The sequence below is a fragment of the Colossoma macropomum genome, unplaced genomic scaffold (assembly GCF_904425465.1).
Source record: "Colossoma macropomum unplaced genomic scaffold, Colossoma_macropomum, whole genome shotgun sequence".
Lineage (NCBI taxonomy): Eukaryota > Metazoa > Chordata > Actinopteri > Characiformes > Serrasalmidae > Colossoma > Colossoma macropomum.
This window is the reverse complement of record NW_023494795.1, coordinates 35,001,813-35,017,797: the sequence shown is the minus strand read 5'-3', so window position 1 is coordinate 35,017,797 and position 15,985 is coordinate 35,001,813. Positions and strand designations below refer to the sequence as shown.

Here is a 15,985-nt window from a genome sequence, read left to right as displayed (position 1 = left end):
CTGTCCAAATTACTTGCAGGCCAACTGTTTTATGCTGTCTTTCCTTTAAACACCACATTCTCTCACAATAATGTGTTTTTAACGTTTTTTTTTACATTTTGTTTATTTATTATGTATGTAAGGATTTATTTGTGCCTCACTGAAAATATTGTTTTCATATTTTCAAAGCCAAATCAAGCTGATAAAACAACAAAGACCTTTTTTTGCTCACAATTACCAAGGAAACCAATACTTCAGCAGGGTACTGTACATGCAAAATTTTGTCTCAGCCAGTCCCGTAGTAGTGCCTGCATTCATGAGAGTTTCACTGTGGAATAAAGGATAGCCAAATACTGACTGGTTGTGCACATGATGTGTAAATGAAGTAGGCAGTAATCCCCACCTCGTCACGTCTCTGTGGCTTTGATTCACTGCATTTCAAATGCAATGCTCTGTCCCAAAACAAGAGGGATGTTTAGTCATGGCTCTGTTTCTTGGGGCTATGTTTTTGCTGAAAAAAAATCAAAACTAAGCAGGACAGAATACTTTGCAGTCAAACAGGCTGATAAACAGCTTCTACCTAAGCCTGTGCTAACTGTCAGTAGATGTGTGAAAATGAACACCTCCCTAATGTGATGTTTTTAACACTCTCTGCTGCTGTAAAAAGTTTCTGCTTACATAACCTCAGCACACATGTGCCTATCCTCCTCTGCTTTGATTGAATAATACCTACTTTACCATTTCCTCAGAGAGATTCTTACATCGATTACAAGATGTTTGATGCTACACTATCTTCACTAAGTGGGCTTCCCAGAACCTGTGTTTTGTTGGGAAGTAGATTCTTGTTGAGTTTTAAGTATTCTTTTCAGTCAGACGTCTGTTTTAAGCATTTTGACTGATGAGAATCTTTTTGTGGTAATGGACTCATAAATCAATGCAAGATGAAGGGATCATTTTCAAACCCCAAAAAAGTCTAGTGGGAACGGAAGCTTTTTAGCTTTGGACCAGCACATTACACTGCCATCAATATTTAGGCGGCTCTGCTCTTGTTCCTGCTGAAGAGAGGCTTAAGAGCTAGCTGTGTGTGTTCTGACTAATTTTATTGCACGGGTATATGTAAGAGTTCATGGACAAATATTAAATTAACCACAGAGGAGGACAAAAAATATGAAAGAAAAAAATGGACTTTGACTGAAATTAATGTAGAGCTGTGGCTTATTTTTAGGTGACAGCTAGGCCTGTCACAGTTATTACATAATCACAGTTATGTGAAATGATAACAGTTATTTCAGATGATCACGATTATTTAAACTAACTGCAATTATATTCTACTTTAGATTTCATGATAATATTAGACTGCAATAAACAGAATGTGAATTGAGTGTGGTGGGTTGAGGTAACTGAATAAAAGAAAGCAATAAATGCATTCATGAGGCATATCATTGAACTTATGAACAAAAAAAAATGTTTAAACTTCTGACTTGGTGCTCTAATGTGTTTAGAGGGCAATGTAAATAATAGTTGTTTATTTATTAGCGATGTAGTTAATCCTAATGTTTTTAGCATGCATGTTAGCTGACTTCTTTTGCTTATATTTTCACTCTCAAAAAAAATATTAAGCTTTGCTTGACTAGACATGATTTTTTGTAACAGTCATTTGTGTGCATGCCGAACTGTGCTGTGTACCAACTCGGTAATGCAACCAGTATTAGCTACCTGGTAAATATAGCTAGGAAGCAGCATGGCTTATAAGCCAGTTTGGCCACTTCTACTTCGTGCTTTAAATGATACATTAATTGCTGCACCACATAGGCTCTTACAGCTTACTGCTTTAGACCCGGGGTCTCAAACTCAAATTACCTGGTGGCCGCTAGCCAGGTGGTTTTCTCCAAGGGTGGCAGGGTGAAAAAAAATGCATCCCCCTCCCAATAATCAATTAATCAGCCAACCTTTATTTAACAATGGCATAATTTCCAATCCATTTAAAACTAGTTTTTACTTACAGAAAGCTACTTGTAAGGCATCAAACGAATGCTTTAGTTTTTCCATTGCTGTCTGTAGAGAATCAGCAGAACAGTATAAAACAGTGTTGTCTGCATATAGGGTGGAAATATCATTGATTGATATATATATATATATATATATATATATATATATATATATATATATATATATATATATATATATGTATATATATATATAAAAGAAGACTGAACCTAGTATGAGCCTTGTGGAACACATTTAATTAATATTAAGTCAAGCCTTGTTCAGTGTATAAATGTAATGAACAAGAAAAGACAATAAAATTGTTAGGTACGTTTTCTTGATCATGGCATCCCTAGTGACAGCACTAATGTACAAAAATTTTGCCTTACGCTAAGGAATACAATTCAGAACATGTTTTTGTGCCTCAGTTGAGCTAATGAGCTAAAACTACAACTCACCTAATGTTAACCTAACATTAGTCAAACCTATTTAGTAAATAAAATCTGCACTATCTCTGCTTTCTCAGTTACATCCTTAACAACGCGTACTTGGTAACACACCCACATTAGGCCACTTGCGAGAAGCAAAGTATTATGTAACATACAATTATGAGCAAAACTCATGTTTTACAATTTTGTTAAAACATAGAATTGGCGTTTCAGTAAATTGATGGTCTGTATATACTGTAAATATAAAATAATGAATACCTGAATAGTGATTTCAGTATTTGAATACTTGGCACCTCCAACGATCAACCGAGAACCCATGCACATCCCTACTATAGAATTACTTGAGAATATCTCAGATCCTCTTTTGCTTTAGTGTTACCAAACGTTCCCAACCAGTCAAATTCTCTCTCTCTCTCTCTCGCTTTCTCGCTCTTTCTCTCTCTCTCTCTCTCTCTCTCTCGCTTTCTCTCTCTCTCTCTCTTTCTCTCTATTCTTTCAGTGCTGTATGACTTCTATGACAGGTGCATGTTGTTTTGTGATGCTTATTTGCTTAATGCTGTTCATTAACTTCTGTGATAGAATGGCTGTTTTACTGAGTTGATGGAGAGTAAATCCAAACGAAAGAAAAAAATGAAAAAAGAGGTCTCTTGCTGTACAATTGTAAGAGAATCACAGTCTTTTGAGCAATCGAAGAGAAACTGTTGAGCATTAAAAGTACTATGTCTTGGACTCATGATGTTTCACCATTAAAATCCCATTTTGTCTCTCTCTCTCTCTCTCCATGTCTCTCTCTCTTTCTCTCGCTTAAACAGACACACACATGACCTACTCTGTTTCTCTCACACATCCACACTGCAAACACTTCTTGCTATATTTTATGTTTTGTAGTACAGTAGCAGTAAATCAGTGTGCAGGCCACCAATGGCTCAGACTGTTATGAAATCTGTTGTTATGGAAATCACCATCCATATTTACAATGGAACTGAATGCAGTCATAGATAAAGATGCATTCTCCAAAGTCTAGTAGTGTCTTGGTCTTATATCGGTCTGCCTGTCTCTCTCTCTCTCTCTCTCTCTCTCTCTCACTTTTTCTCTCTCTCATTATGTCTGTCTGTCTTGCTCACTCTCACACTTTCTTGGAGATCACCCTGAGCGGGCATACAGGAAGTTCATCTTTAGACACACTTGCTGGGAGCATAGTGGGAAAAGTGCCAGAAATTTCGGGGAAAAACACACACACAGAAAGAGAGAGAAGTGCACACTGGTTATTTATAGAGATTTTCCTTAGCCAGGCAGTCACCAAGCCAAGAGAGAATAGTGATTATATTTGTTTTCTGGCATGTTCTCACAAACGCGCGCACACACACACACACACACATGTATGCATTTACTTTACTTCTGTATTAGTGAATAATGACCTGCAGGCTGCCAGTCGTTCATCTTTGTTCAGTAGATAAAGAGTTCTGTCATAATTCTGCCTGAAGGGGGATTTTTGCACTGACTGGTGTCCATTGTTGTATGTTGGGTCCAAGTGAAGGTGAGGGGGATGAATGCTTTAACATAATGTTTTATTAGGCATAACTCAGAAAGCCAGTCAGTGTTATGAAGCACATACTGTATGTTACAGTGAGGTTAACAGTTCAACTCTGGTCTATTCTAAAGTATGTCATCATGCAGAACAGCAAATAGTCTTCAGTCTTTGTTTTCCACAGTCTTTGCTTTTCACAGCCCATCACATTTTTACAATTTATTCCTAATCCCAGCCTGCAATATTTTTGTTTTTCTGTGGCTAAATTTTGCATCTAACAGGTAGATTTACTTCACTTACCAGCTATATAATATAAGCTGTGTATAATCAGGTTAGGCTGATGATAGCATTAATAAAAGTAGAAATGGAGCGCTGCATGCAAGAGGAATGATTCAAAAGAAAACCTGACGTAGCATAAACGCTGCACACTGAGTGGGCATGGGCGTAAATTTAACTGTAGCTAAGTTGGCTGTTATTGTAACACAGACTGTTAGTTACACCTGCCTTTATGGATTCATTTATGACACTGCAGGAGATTTGCCAGTACTTTATTTGCAATAACTTCACTCGTAGTTAGCAGAAATGGCAGTGCTATTACAACAAGAGCCCCATACACTTTTATTGGTAAGTGTAAGTTTGCTTGATTTAATTGCCTACTATTATTACTACTACTACTACTACTAATAATAATAATAATAATAATAATAATAAAAATTCCTTTGTGATTGCAGAAGAATTGCTAATAAACATTGGCTAAGAAGAGTTTAAAGGTGTAAGATTTGAGGATTTGGAGACCTCTCTTGTGGGAATATGTAATTGAATACAATTTGCTAAAGAATGTTTTGTAATGTACGTTGTACTTCGAACTCCCTGAAGTGGATCCCGGAACTCCCTGAAGTGGATCCCGGAACCCGGTCAAAACAAAAAAAAGGTTGTCTTCCAAGAATATAAGTGAATTATCTACTATTGTCATCATATCTTCATCAGTATAATGTTAATTTTGCATTTGAGACCTAAACATCGAGCCAGACCTTCTTTTTGCGTGTGACGTTAATATGTAGGACAACGCATGACATGGTCCGAAAAACTCCAGCGAAATCTGACCTCATACCTGTCAGAAGACTATTTCAGGCTTTACAGTGTGATGCACAACAGCATACACTTATCTTATTTTAGCATGTTTGTTTGTTTTTCCCTCCTGACTCTGTACTTTTTTTTTAGTTTTACCCAACATATACCAGCTTTTAATGAGTGTATGTAGTTAAAATGATTTTCTGGGGGGGTTCAGTCTGCCACCCCTGGAGAAAACTACCTGGTTAGTGGCCACCAGGTAATTTGAGTTTGAGACTCTGGTCTAAAGCGATAAGCTATGAGAGTCTATGTGGTGCAGCAAAATAGTGATTTTACCACAGCTAAGAAGCAGATAAAACTGCGACAAAATACAATATGGGACAGTACACCACTGTTCAATAAATATTATTTATTAATAATTACAGTAAATAATTCTTCTGACAATCAGTGTAGCTAAACAATGTAGTTATTATTACCAAGCAGCATAACAGTCAAAGATTATTCCTTGAAAAGCACAATGGCTTTTAATAACTTTGCACATTCCTAAACAATTTAATCAATTATTTGCATATTGTATAGTGTACAATGGCCAAAAGCAGGACTCAGCCATCAGGATTTAGAGCCGAGACTCTCCATCATATTTTCCTCTTATCATTGTAATTTTAAATAGACTTAGGCTGCTAGCTGTTGCTTATGGGAAGCCATGGACTTTCTTAGTCTTGTGAACTAATTTGTGTTAAACATTGTACAGAGTATTAGACAAGTGTATTGAAGTCAATGTGTACTTGATGAACCGTTTCATTTAGAGCTGAGTCATCCCTTGACTGACATATTGAGTTCAGTATTTAATATCAACAATGATATCAGGGTTTAGTCAGAGCTATGTGGTCTAGAACAGCAACAGTTGCTTAAGTGTAGGCCTTCAGCTTGATATTACCCTTAAAAAAGAAGGAAAGATATTATTTATAGGTATAAGATTGTAAAGATTATACTTATGGGGTATTTAAGCAGAAAAAAATTCTCAAAAATCTTTTTCTTCCTCTTAACATGATCACATGATACTGTTATGCGCTACTCTTGGTGCAAATTTTTCTGTAGTCTGTTTTTGATTCAGTGAACCATGACTGGGAATGTGATGTGTGTATGCATGAACTTTTTTCTTTTTTAAAGAGACATTCTGATATGGGCTGGTGCCAACTACAGATGCTGATGCTGATACATACCCGTTTATAAAATGTTTATGTAGAAATTGGGACTAAGTCCACCTGGATTAGCATTATAGAGAAATGTTACATTTATTTGTAGGGGATTACAAATGCAGTAAAATTAATACAGTGCAGACATTTTAGCATAGTAGGTCAGCGTTGTCTAAACATTCTGCTCTTTCAGAACACAGTGAATGCATCATCAAATATTGATGCCAATATTTCAATGCCAATATGATTCTCATATAATTGTGCATCCCTACATCCCTACACCTCAATGTGAATATACCATTCTGTATGCTTAAGGAACATTTGATCTTTGCTGCGAGAGGGCATAATGTTTGACCTGAACTTTGATTTGGCATACAGTCAGCCATATGTGTTAGGAAAAACTTAATGAAAGGTAATAATTTATGTAAAAGTCTGTAGAAAGAACTTTTTACCTCTCCTTGCGAGTGTGAGTGTACGTGTCTGTGTATGAGACCTCACTATATTCATGCATTATATACATGCATAGAAAGAGAGCTCGTGCTAATATTAGAGAATGGCTTTTGAAGTGTGGTTTCATTGATATTTTACCAAGCTGTCACTTCAGATTTCACACTTTTATTATGTCTGAATTGAAGATGGAATTAAGGTGTGATGATGTGTACAGCCTCAAAAGTGTTCATAGACTCTATCGACATTGACTTTTATGGAATTTGTAGCCAGGATGTTTTTATATGTGGCATTTATAGGCTCAGTGGAGTTGATATTGATAGTGTTGATATTCGTTAACTGAGGTTATTTATGAAGTTTTGTATATAAGCATTTATAGCGTTTAACCACTCACTGCAGTTTATTTATGTAGTCCCACATGTTTAATGACTTAATCTTCCAGGGTGATCCATCCTTCAGTGTTGATACCATAACTATTTGAGTTTGCTTTGTGGTAAACATCTGTTCTAACTCTCTCTTTCTCCTCCTTCCTCCCTCCCTTCCTCCCTCCCTTCCTCCCTCACTTCCTCCATCCCTTCCTCCATCCCTTCTTGGTTCTGCTCCCTGATGGACCTGTCTCTTGTGTGCATCTGAAGGTAAAGATGTCTTTAATCAGTCTTGGACCATCTTGCTCTGTCTTTTTATGTCTTCATAAACATATTTGCATTAGTGCTGGAAGATTAATTGTTTTTGTATCAAACTTGCAATTTTATAATTTTAAGAGATGCAATTTTTAATTATTAGCTGATATTATTAACAATGTTGTCTTATGCTTTAATGTCATGAATCTACCTGCGACCAATCAAATGCAAGCAAATGCCCATGTGCTGTGTACATGACAACATATCCACAACTAACTGGCAGTCTGCCACACTGTTCAGCATTCAAACCTCAAGCCAGAAAAAATGGATATGCTGTTCTCCTTTGTCAGATTAGGAAATAACTGCAATTTAAATTGCAGTCACAATATTGGTTGCAATTAAATATTTTCCCCAAATCTTTTAGTTGCAATGTTTTGTTGCTTATGTCTTCTATCTTGTGTTTTTTCATGTCTTTTAATTCTGTACTTAATGCAATCTTTTAATATTGACAGTTTTCACTTTGTGAGACTGATTTCGCTCTGTGAGGCTGATGAAGGTTTACTTTGCATAAAAGTCCTGAATCACATTTCTGAAAGCAAGAGTAGTTCTCAAATCAAGTCACATACTTTTCAGGCTCAAATGCATCATCTTATGATTAGGCCAAAATGCCGAACTCATGCATACTAATTTGTCCTGGTAGGTGGGCTGTGTTTTCCAATCAGACGTACCGCGTCGCAGTGTTTACTGGCACTCATTCTAACAGGCTAATTGTCTTTGTAGAGCAAGCTGTGTTTGTTTTGATAATAGATAGCGTGATGTCTTTTCTCATGCACGGCTGGACCAAGTGTTATCTTCAATATTTAACACCCACACAGTCCTGACACAATTAAAATGCTTATAAAATGGAAAGTTCTGGTTCTAAAATCTGATTGGCTGAGCCGGATTTGAAGTTGGAGAATTATATACACTTGTGGCAGCACAAAGCAGTTTAATTTCTGTATTGATGTCTTAAGTGATAAATTTTTTTGTGTTGTTTATAGAATAATATTTGTTATAGAATAATATATATTATACTGGCTGGCAACCATAGCCTACTGCTAACTGTATTAGCACTCTTTCTTTTTGGCTCATAGTGAATTTGCCTCTGAACATTAGAGACAACTTAACTGCACTCTCTGTACAGTATGTGAACACTTGCGCACGCGCACGCGCACACACACACACACACAAACACATATACACAGACAGAGCAGGTAACTTATCGCTAGAGTTTGGAGTACATCATGTAGGTGCAACAAGCTATGACTATGAATTTGACTGTGAATTTGGTGATGAATTTGACGATGACAGCAAAATACCTTCTGTTTGATTATTTAGCTTTGTACAAACTAAAGTTGCGAGGCCATGATTTGGTTGATATGCAAGATGCCAGTTCATATACAATTAATTGTTAACACACAGATGATGGTATGATCTTCAATATGTGAACCTAAACAGATGTGAACGTGAACTTGTGAATGTGAACACATTCAGTCTAACAGTCCTTAATGGTTGAGGAATATGCTTTAATCTGACACATTGAAAATAAATGAATGTGTTGTGAGCAGTTGCTTGATTCTGTCTTGAGGGGCTTTCTGTTCTCTCAGTTCTCAGTGAAAGGACAACTGTCACAGTGACTGTGTGTATATCTGTGTGCATATATCGAGTGTGTGATGATTATTTATTTTTGTTTCCTGTTTTATTCCCTATGTATTGTGCGTGTGTGTCTGGGTTGGTTTATTATGGCAGTCATGTAGTCAGTCAGTGTACATTTGTTCTGTAGGTCTACTGATGTTAGACATTCAGATGTGTTGTTTTTCATTAGCTGTTCATCCATAATTCATTATGCTGTGAAGTATTAATTAGTTTCATGTCATTCCTTTCGCCCCCTCTATATGTGGCATATACAAGATTATAGTCTTTACATCAATGTTTTAAATTATTCATCACATATGAGAACAGGTTTGAGCAAATTATTCACCAAACGTTCATTTAGTCTCATGCTGTGCACAGCACCCACCTTTTGACTATTACATTTACAGTCAAATTCAAGATTAACCTTTATGCAAAATCAGTCATGGATTCCAGTCTGGTTCAGAATTTTTTTTTTTTTTTAAATATTGATTTTCATTACTATTTTTAAACACATTGAAATAACATTGGAGGTTTGAAGCCTGTCATGCATTGTGAAAATGTCAGGAAAAGGCCTTTGCTATGTTCTTTTTCAAATAAAAGATTAATACTCAACTCATATGATATCAATGTATTTCCAGTGTAAGGGACTGTCAAAAAATTACAATGTGAAAGCAAACAAACCTTCCTTTCCCCCCAAACTCGGTTACTGTATAGTTTTGAAGTACTGTAATGTTATATTGTAGCCATATTGCCCACCCCTGTTTATATGTGCACTTTCAAGTCTGCAGTCATGCGCTTGTGTTCCTCATGATCTGGCAAGCTGTTGTTTTTTTTTACCAGTCCTTCCAGTGCTGATCATCCTTAGTCTAGTATAGAGTTCATCTCTTGAAACTCTGTGGTTGATGATCCATGGAAAAGAAGCAGTTGAATATATGAAAGTAGCCAATTAGTGTGATGAATGTGAACTAGAGTTTGGGCCAGCGTTCCATAGTTAAGACAGAGGCATGTGAGGACTGTGTTTTTACCCCTCTGTCATTTTTCACCATAATCAAAAGCACATCAGGTGCAAGAGTGTGATTTAGACTACACCCCCCCATGCACACATACTCTCACAATAGCCACAGTGGGTTAGTGGTCGTTAATGTTGATTTATGTCTAATGCCTTACAGTCATCATCATTATCATTAAGAAGAGTAGAGGCATCTTATTTACACATGCACGTACACAGACACATACACTGTTGATTAGCGATAGCAAGCTTGATAGCATTAGAGGTGAGAGAGGCTCTCCAGGCTTAAATTAGTTCAGCAGCATTACTCTGTGGCTGCATTACTCCAGACTAATAAGACAACATCAAATCCACAAGAAAACATAACAGAATGAATCTATCCAAGCTGTACCCACAAAGTGTTTGTTCTTAGCAAGTGTTGAAAAGTTGGACAAGCTTTGTAGAACTTCGTCAAAAATCTCATTCGGACAAATAAAAGACTGTAGCACAGATCTCAGTTCTTGTCAAAATATGTGAATTATTTGGGGCTCCCGAGTGGTGCAACCGTCTAAGTGTTGGCCCTATCATCAGGAGATCACAAGTTCGATCCGTGGTGATGCTACAGCCATCCGTAGCCGGGAGTCCGAGAGAGCACATTTGGCCTCGCTCTCTCTGGGTGGGTGGGGTGGCTGCCCTTCTCCCCCCATCACTCAGCACAGTGCTAGTCAGCGCAGGCGTCTGTTAGCTGACGTAACAGATCTGGCGGTTGGCGCTTTCCTCCGAGCGCGTTCGGCTGTCCAGTGACGTTGCGTGAGCGGCAGCTCGAAAAGAAGCGGTGGTTGGCTTCACAGGTCTCGGAGGAAGCCTGTGTTAGCCTTCACCCTCCTAGTGTTGATAGCATCGTGTGATTGGGGGAGTCCTAACTAGCAGGTGGAATTGGAGACGACTAAAGAGAAAATCGGGTAAAAATTATAAAAAAAAAAATATGTGAATTATTAACATTGAACTGCAGTAATGTTTATTTCAAGTTCCTGCATAACATAGCTAATCAAACCTAGGCAGTTTGGAAACAATAGATCATCACAGAGTTGCGCACGCAGCTAGGGGGCAGAAAGCAACAGAAAGCGGCACTCTATACTACATAAAGCAACAATAACAAGTTGTTGTTGTGCAGAGAAGATGGTTGCAGAATGTTGAGTTCTCCGTAATTTCTCATCATTACGGAGAACTAAATTGTTGAGGTAATCGGCGTGAGGCTACCTAGGCTTCCAGTGTAATCTGTACCAGCCATTTCTCACTGTCCCAGACCTAGCAGGCTTGTAAATTTTGCTCGAACAACTGACAAAGTCATATTCAACTGAAAACCTTGGGATTCTAGATGATACATGGGTTTAAGAGATGTGACGTATAATGTGACCTTTGAACCTTTTACATGAGTGAAAAATGCTAAACTTGCAGTAAATGTGAAAAAATATATAACTACACTGTTATAAAGCTGGATTGTATTCTCCCGGATCTCCATGCTCCCTGTGGTGAGCGTATCTATGAACAGACACCTGAGAGCAGAGTAACTTCATATTTACTAATTGACCGTCTAGTATGCAACCTTCTTATGAGCACCCAAACACAGCATCAGCTTAGAGACACTTACAGTACCACCATACTCCTGATATTGTCAAGTAAGGACAGAATAAACAGGCTCAACAAACAACAAAACCAGGTAGGCTGGGCAAAATTCATAGGACATTCAAATAGCATTTTATTATTCAAGTCAACAAGAATTACAAACAATGCAAAATCTCATTGATTACAACAGTTCACTGATATTACAATAATGTAACAGGCTAAGTTACTATAGTGGTTTTACACATGCACCCAGTAATGTTTGTAAACAGAAAAACTGTCTATAACAGCAAATTGACAAAATGCAGTGATAACAAAGAACAAATTTGATCAGCCCTAACAGTGTGACCTTTCGTATGTATACAAAATAAATATAATTTATTATAGTGCACTGTAAATTTTACTACACTTTCTCAATAAGCTGAATGGTGTTTTGCCAATATTCTAACCAAGCAATAATAGCCATAAAAAATGAGTTTGAGGGCAAAGCAAGGATAAGTCAGTTCTGTCTGATAGGTCCAGCTGTATATATGAATGCAGGCACAAAATGTTCCTCAGTGTGACCACAATATGCGCCCCTAAAGTGCCTGAAATTAACATTAGCTTTGGCCTTAGTAAATCAAAACACTTAAACTGTGCCACTAACTGTGTGCTTGTGAGGCACAAGGTAGAGATCGCCAGTCACTACTTAGAAACCATTTCTATGAAACTGCTTAGCAATCGGTCATCTCCTGAAAGTTTTAGTCTTTAGTCAGCATTTCCCATGTGCATATATTTTTAATTGTAAAATGTGGTCAGATGTGCCTGAGGGACTCCCAGTAGCCTGACAGACTTGATTTTGCTTTCTACAAATTCCAAACTCCAAAAACTGAGTCATTTCATTTGCTATTTCGTTAGTAATACAAGATCATTTTGTCTGAATAATAGGCTGCAAAGTGAGAGTATTGTCTAGTACTGAAACTATTTAAAATGATCTGTTGATGTAAGAGCCATGTGGCTACATTTTGTTAAGGTATAATGTGTGCCTCTTACACTAGACAGTAAAGTATAAGGAATATTTATATTTCGTTATATTGTTATACACTGCTGTGTCATTTATAGGACGGAAATGTTTTTTCTGTTTAGGAACAGTGGGAGGATATGTTGGGATGAAGTGGTACACTTTTGGGTGATGCGGTGATGGTGTGGGGATGGTGATGGGGCACATGAATTCAGGGTGGGAATGCTGTTGGGTAATGCAGGAGTGGGGAGGTGATGTTATTGAAGCCAGTGAAAGTGGGGTGTGTGTGATGTTAGAGTTGTTGAGGATGTTTTGGGTCAGGTCAAAATTTCGTGCCTATGCAGTTCTCTAGCACAGCTTCATTATTGAAGTTGTTGTCCATTACAACATAGTAATCCAATGTTTTGTAATTCTTTTCCAGCTAAAAACATACAAAATAATAGGGAAACAACAACGTGGACTGTTGCGGCCACGTCAAGGCACATTTTGCATTGTGTCTTCTCACATACATATGTGTGATCTTAAGCGTTGAACTAGTGTGATTCTGTTAAATATTCCTTCAGCACGTGTTTGTTTATGCCTTCGTGTAGCCACTATGTCTGCTGTCACTGTTAAAGGACACCTCCCAGCAGAATGCAAAACTGAATTGTTTTACCATTTCCAGCAACCACAGACATACATGCAGCCAAGTGTTTTTTTACATTTATTATAGATGCAGAAAGTAGTGCTCAACTGAAAGAATGAAGGCTAAGATGAAAAACTGTGTCTGTGTGTCCTCCATACTTCTTGTCTGATTCCCTGAAGTTTTAGACTAATCAGATTGTGGTCTGTTTTGCTGTGTAACTGAGTTACCTTTTTCTGTGGCGTTATGCACAGTCCTGCCCCTGTTTTTCATGCTGTCACATACTTTGTGTGATTGTGTCGGTATGTTTGCATGCATGTATATGTATTTTCCTTTCCTTGTGTTGTATGGAAATTAGAAATAATAATTATACTGAGTGGACATTTAATTTATTATGCTGTAATGCTGTATTCATTTATTACACCTTCTTAATGATCAATTTGTTTATGCAGTCGTGCCTAGGTTTGGAACAAAGGTTTGATCTTCCTAGGCATGAGCAGGTATAACGTACTTGAATCTCCTTTAAGCAGTGCTGTGCAGAGCAGGCCAGTGGTAAGTGGAGTGAAGCAGCTTTTAATCAGGAGGAAGTGAGGAGGCCTGCTGGGACTTAATGACTCTTTCATCTGACAGCAGTCTGCTGCTACTGCTGCTGTTATTGCAGCTGCTGGGCTCACCATTGCTGCACTCTCACTCCCTGGCATACATTAGGGGGAGTCTGGAACCTAAAGGTTATAGACTGTAGTATATGGGGCAATTTGGTATGTAGTAGTAATCACAGGGTAATTATTTTCTACTGATGTCTTCTTGCCTTTGCAACAGACACTTGATTAGACAGTGTTGGATCACTGTCTGTTGAACCAGACATCCAGACAGATAAATTGCGAGAGTGAAAAAAAAACAAAAAAACAAACAAAAAAAAACCCGCTCTAATTTTGGGCCAAGAGTGGTCTTTAATGAGATATTAAGATGTTAGGAATTTGTGTGCAAGCTTTTGTCATGTCATGTCATAAACAGATATATTTCTCCTGTTTGATTAAAGCGGATTGCCAGAATGGACTGAATGCTTTGTTTAACAGTGAATGCTTTGTTTACAGTGTTTACATTATCCAACCTTCGAAATACAAGTGATCAGAAATTACTAAAAACTTCAGATCAGCTAAATAAATGTTTTGTTTGTTTTCTTATGTTTCACTTAGAGATGAGTCCAAATTTTTAAATAGTCATAAAAAAAAAGTACATATTGCATTTTGGCTTATGGTTGTGATCTGTCTCATCCAAGAGGGAAACACTGAGAGACTACTGCAGCCGTCTAAAGGCAACTTACCACCGGGCTAGTAAAGTTAGCTTATGTAAAAAAGGGATTACTGTTTATCTATATCTTAGTAATATTAATATACTGATGGGCACATTTTGTTGGACACTGTATGTCGTCCACCTGATGTGTCCGGCGTGCAGTAGCTTGTAGCCTTAAGAATTCTAATGGGGTAGTTTTTGTGTATTTTTTAGAACAGTGCCTTACGGAAATCCTGGGACTGAAATTCCAATCTGTAGTTTCACCAATATAGTTCGGTCTATAGGGGCAAAGATTTTTAAGTAAATTCTGGTAACTGACATGTTTCACCACGTTTAGTGCTTCAATAGTTCCATTTTTATGCTATGCAGGACTAAGGCAAAGATTTTACTTGGTTATCCTTTAACAGGTTTAAACTTTACCTTTTAAGCTTTTTCTTTGCATGTGAGTTGAGTATATGAACAAGCAACATAAATTTTCCAACCACAGCTTGTATATTAAGCCATGTTAGGATTTTCATACTGATTTACTGTTTCAGGCTCCTGGATGACACAGTCATAAAAGTTTTATGTGGTTGTTAATGATCAGTGTTCCTCACTGTGCCAGATGTGGTCCAGTGATTGAATCTAATATAGACCTATGCAGTAATGAGGTCCAAAAGAGGCTGGAGCCCTTCCATTATTCCACATCTTTATTAGTGTTTCCAGCTTCGTAATGATAGATACATGGATGCTAGCATTAGGCTGTGCAGGGCATCGGTGACCCTGCCGGAATGCTCCATTCACCAGATTACTAATGGACTGCTGTTTTCCGATAGAGAAGGGGGGAGGGGGTGTATTGGAGGAGAGGATAAGAGGGATGGACAGACGGGGGGGTGGGGGAGAGGCGCAGAAGGAGAGAGAGATATACAGGCTGTGTGTTGTGGCTGTGACCTTGGGTTCAGGTGGGGTTGCTGAGTTTGGCTGTGGTTCATTAAGTGGAGGAAGATGAAATGGAGGGAGAAGGAGGAGTGAGAGAGGTGAGAGGACAGAAAGCATAGAGAGGAGAGTGCGGCTGGAAAAAGGGCTGTGATGGGGGTAATTAGAGGAAAATGGAAAAAACAGCTCCGAAAAAGAGGATGTTTGGTAGTAGGATGTCGGAGGTGAAGTTGGCACCCATGTGTTTGTCTCTAACCTTCAATAATGCTCACACTCAGGGGGCAAATGGGCCCTGCTCCCAGCACTGTGCTCACTGGGTAAGGTGATTCATCACCTTTTGAGCCCAGGGGGTCAGCAGGTCAAACTCTGCACCTGCTTTTTGACCTTCATGTTGATTTATGTGTGCTGCTTAGTAATACACTCTCACATAAAACAGGCTTGTTGTCTGGTATATTTTGTTTCAAATGTCTGCAGGAATGTCAGAGAAATACCTGTTTGACCAAAGATAATAAGATAATAGGACCATCTGAATTTGTCTGTGAAGTTTAATATCATAAGCAGATTTATTCTGCTCTTATGTAAGAGCAGAATGTC

At 37.9% G+C, this 15,985-nt stretch overlaps 1 protein-coding gene across 1 annotated transcript in view; it reads left to right on the top strand.

Annotated features, from left to right (window-relative positions):
- sash1a (SAM and SH3 domain containing 1a) overlaps positions 1-15,985 on the top strand; it is a 330,642-nt gene that overhangs the window by 34,792 nt on the left and 279,865 nt on the right.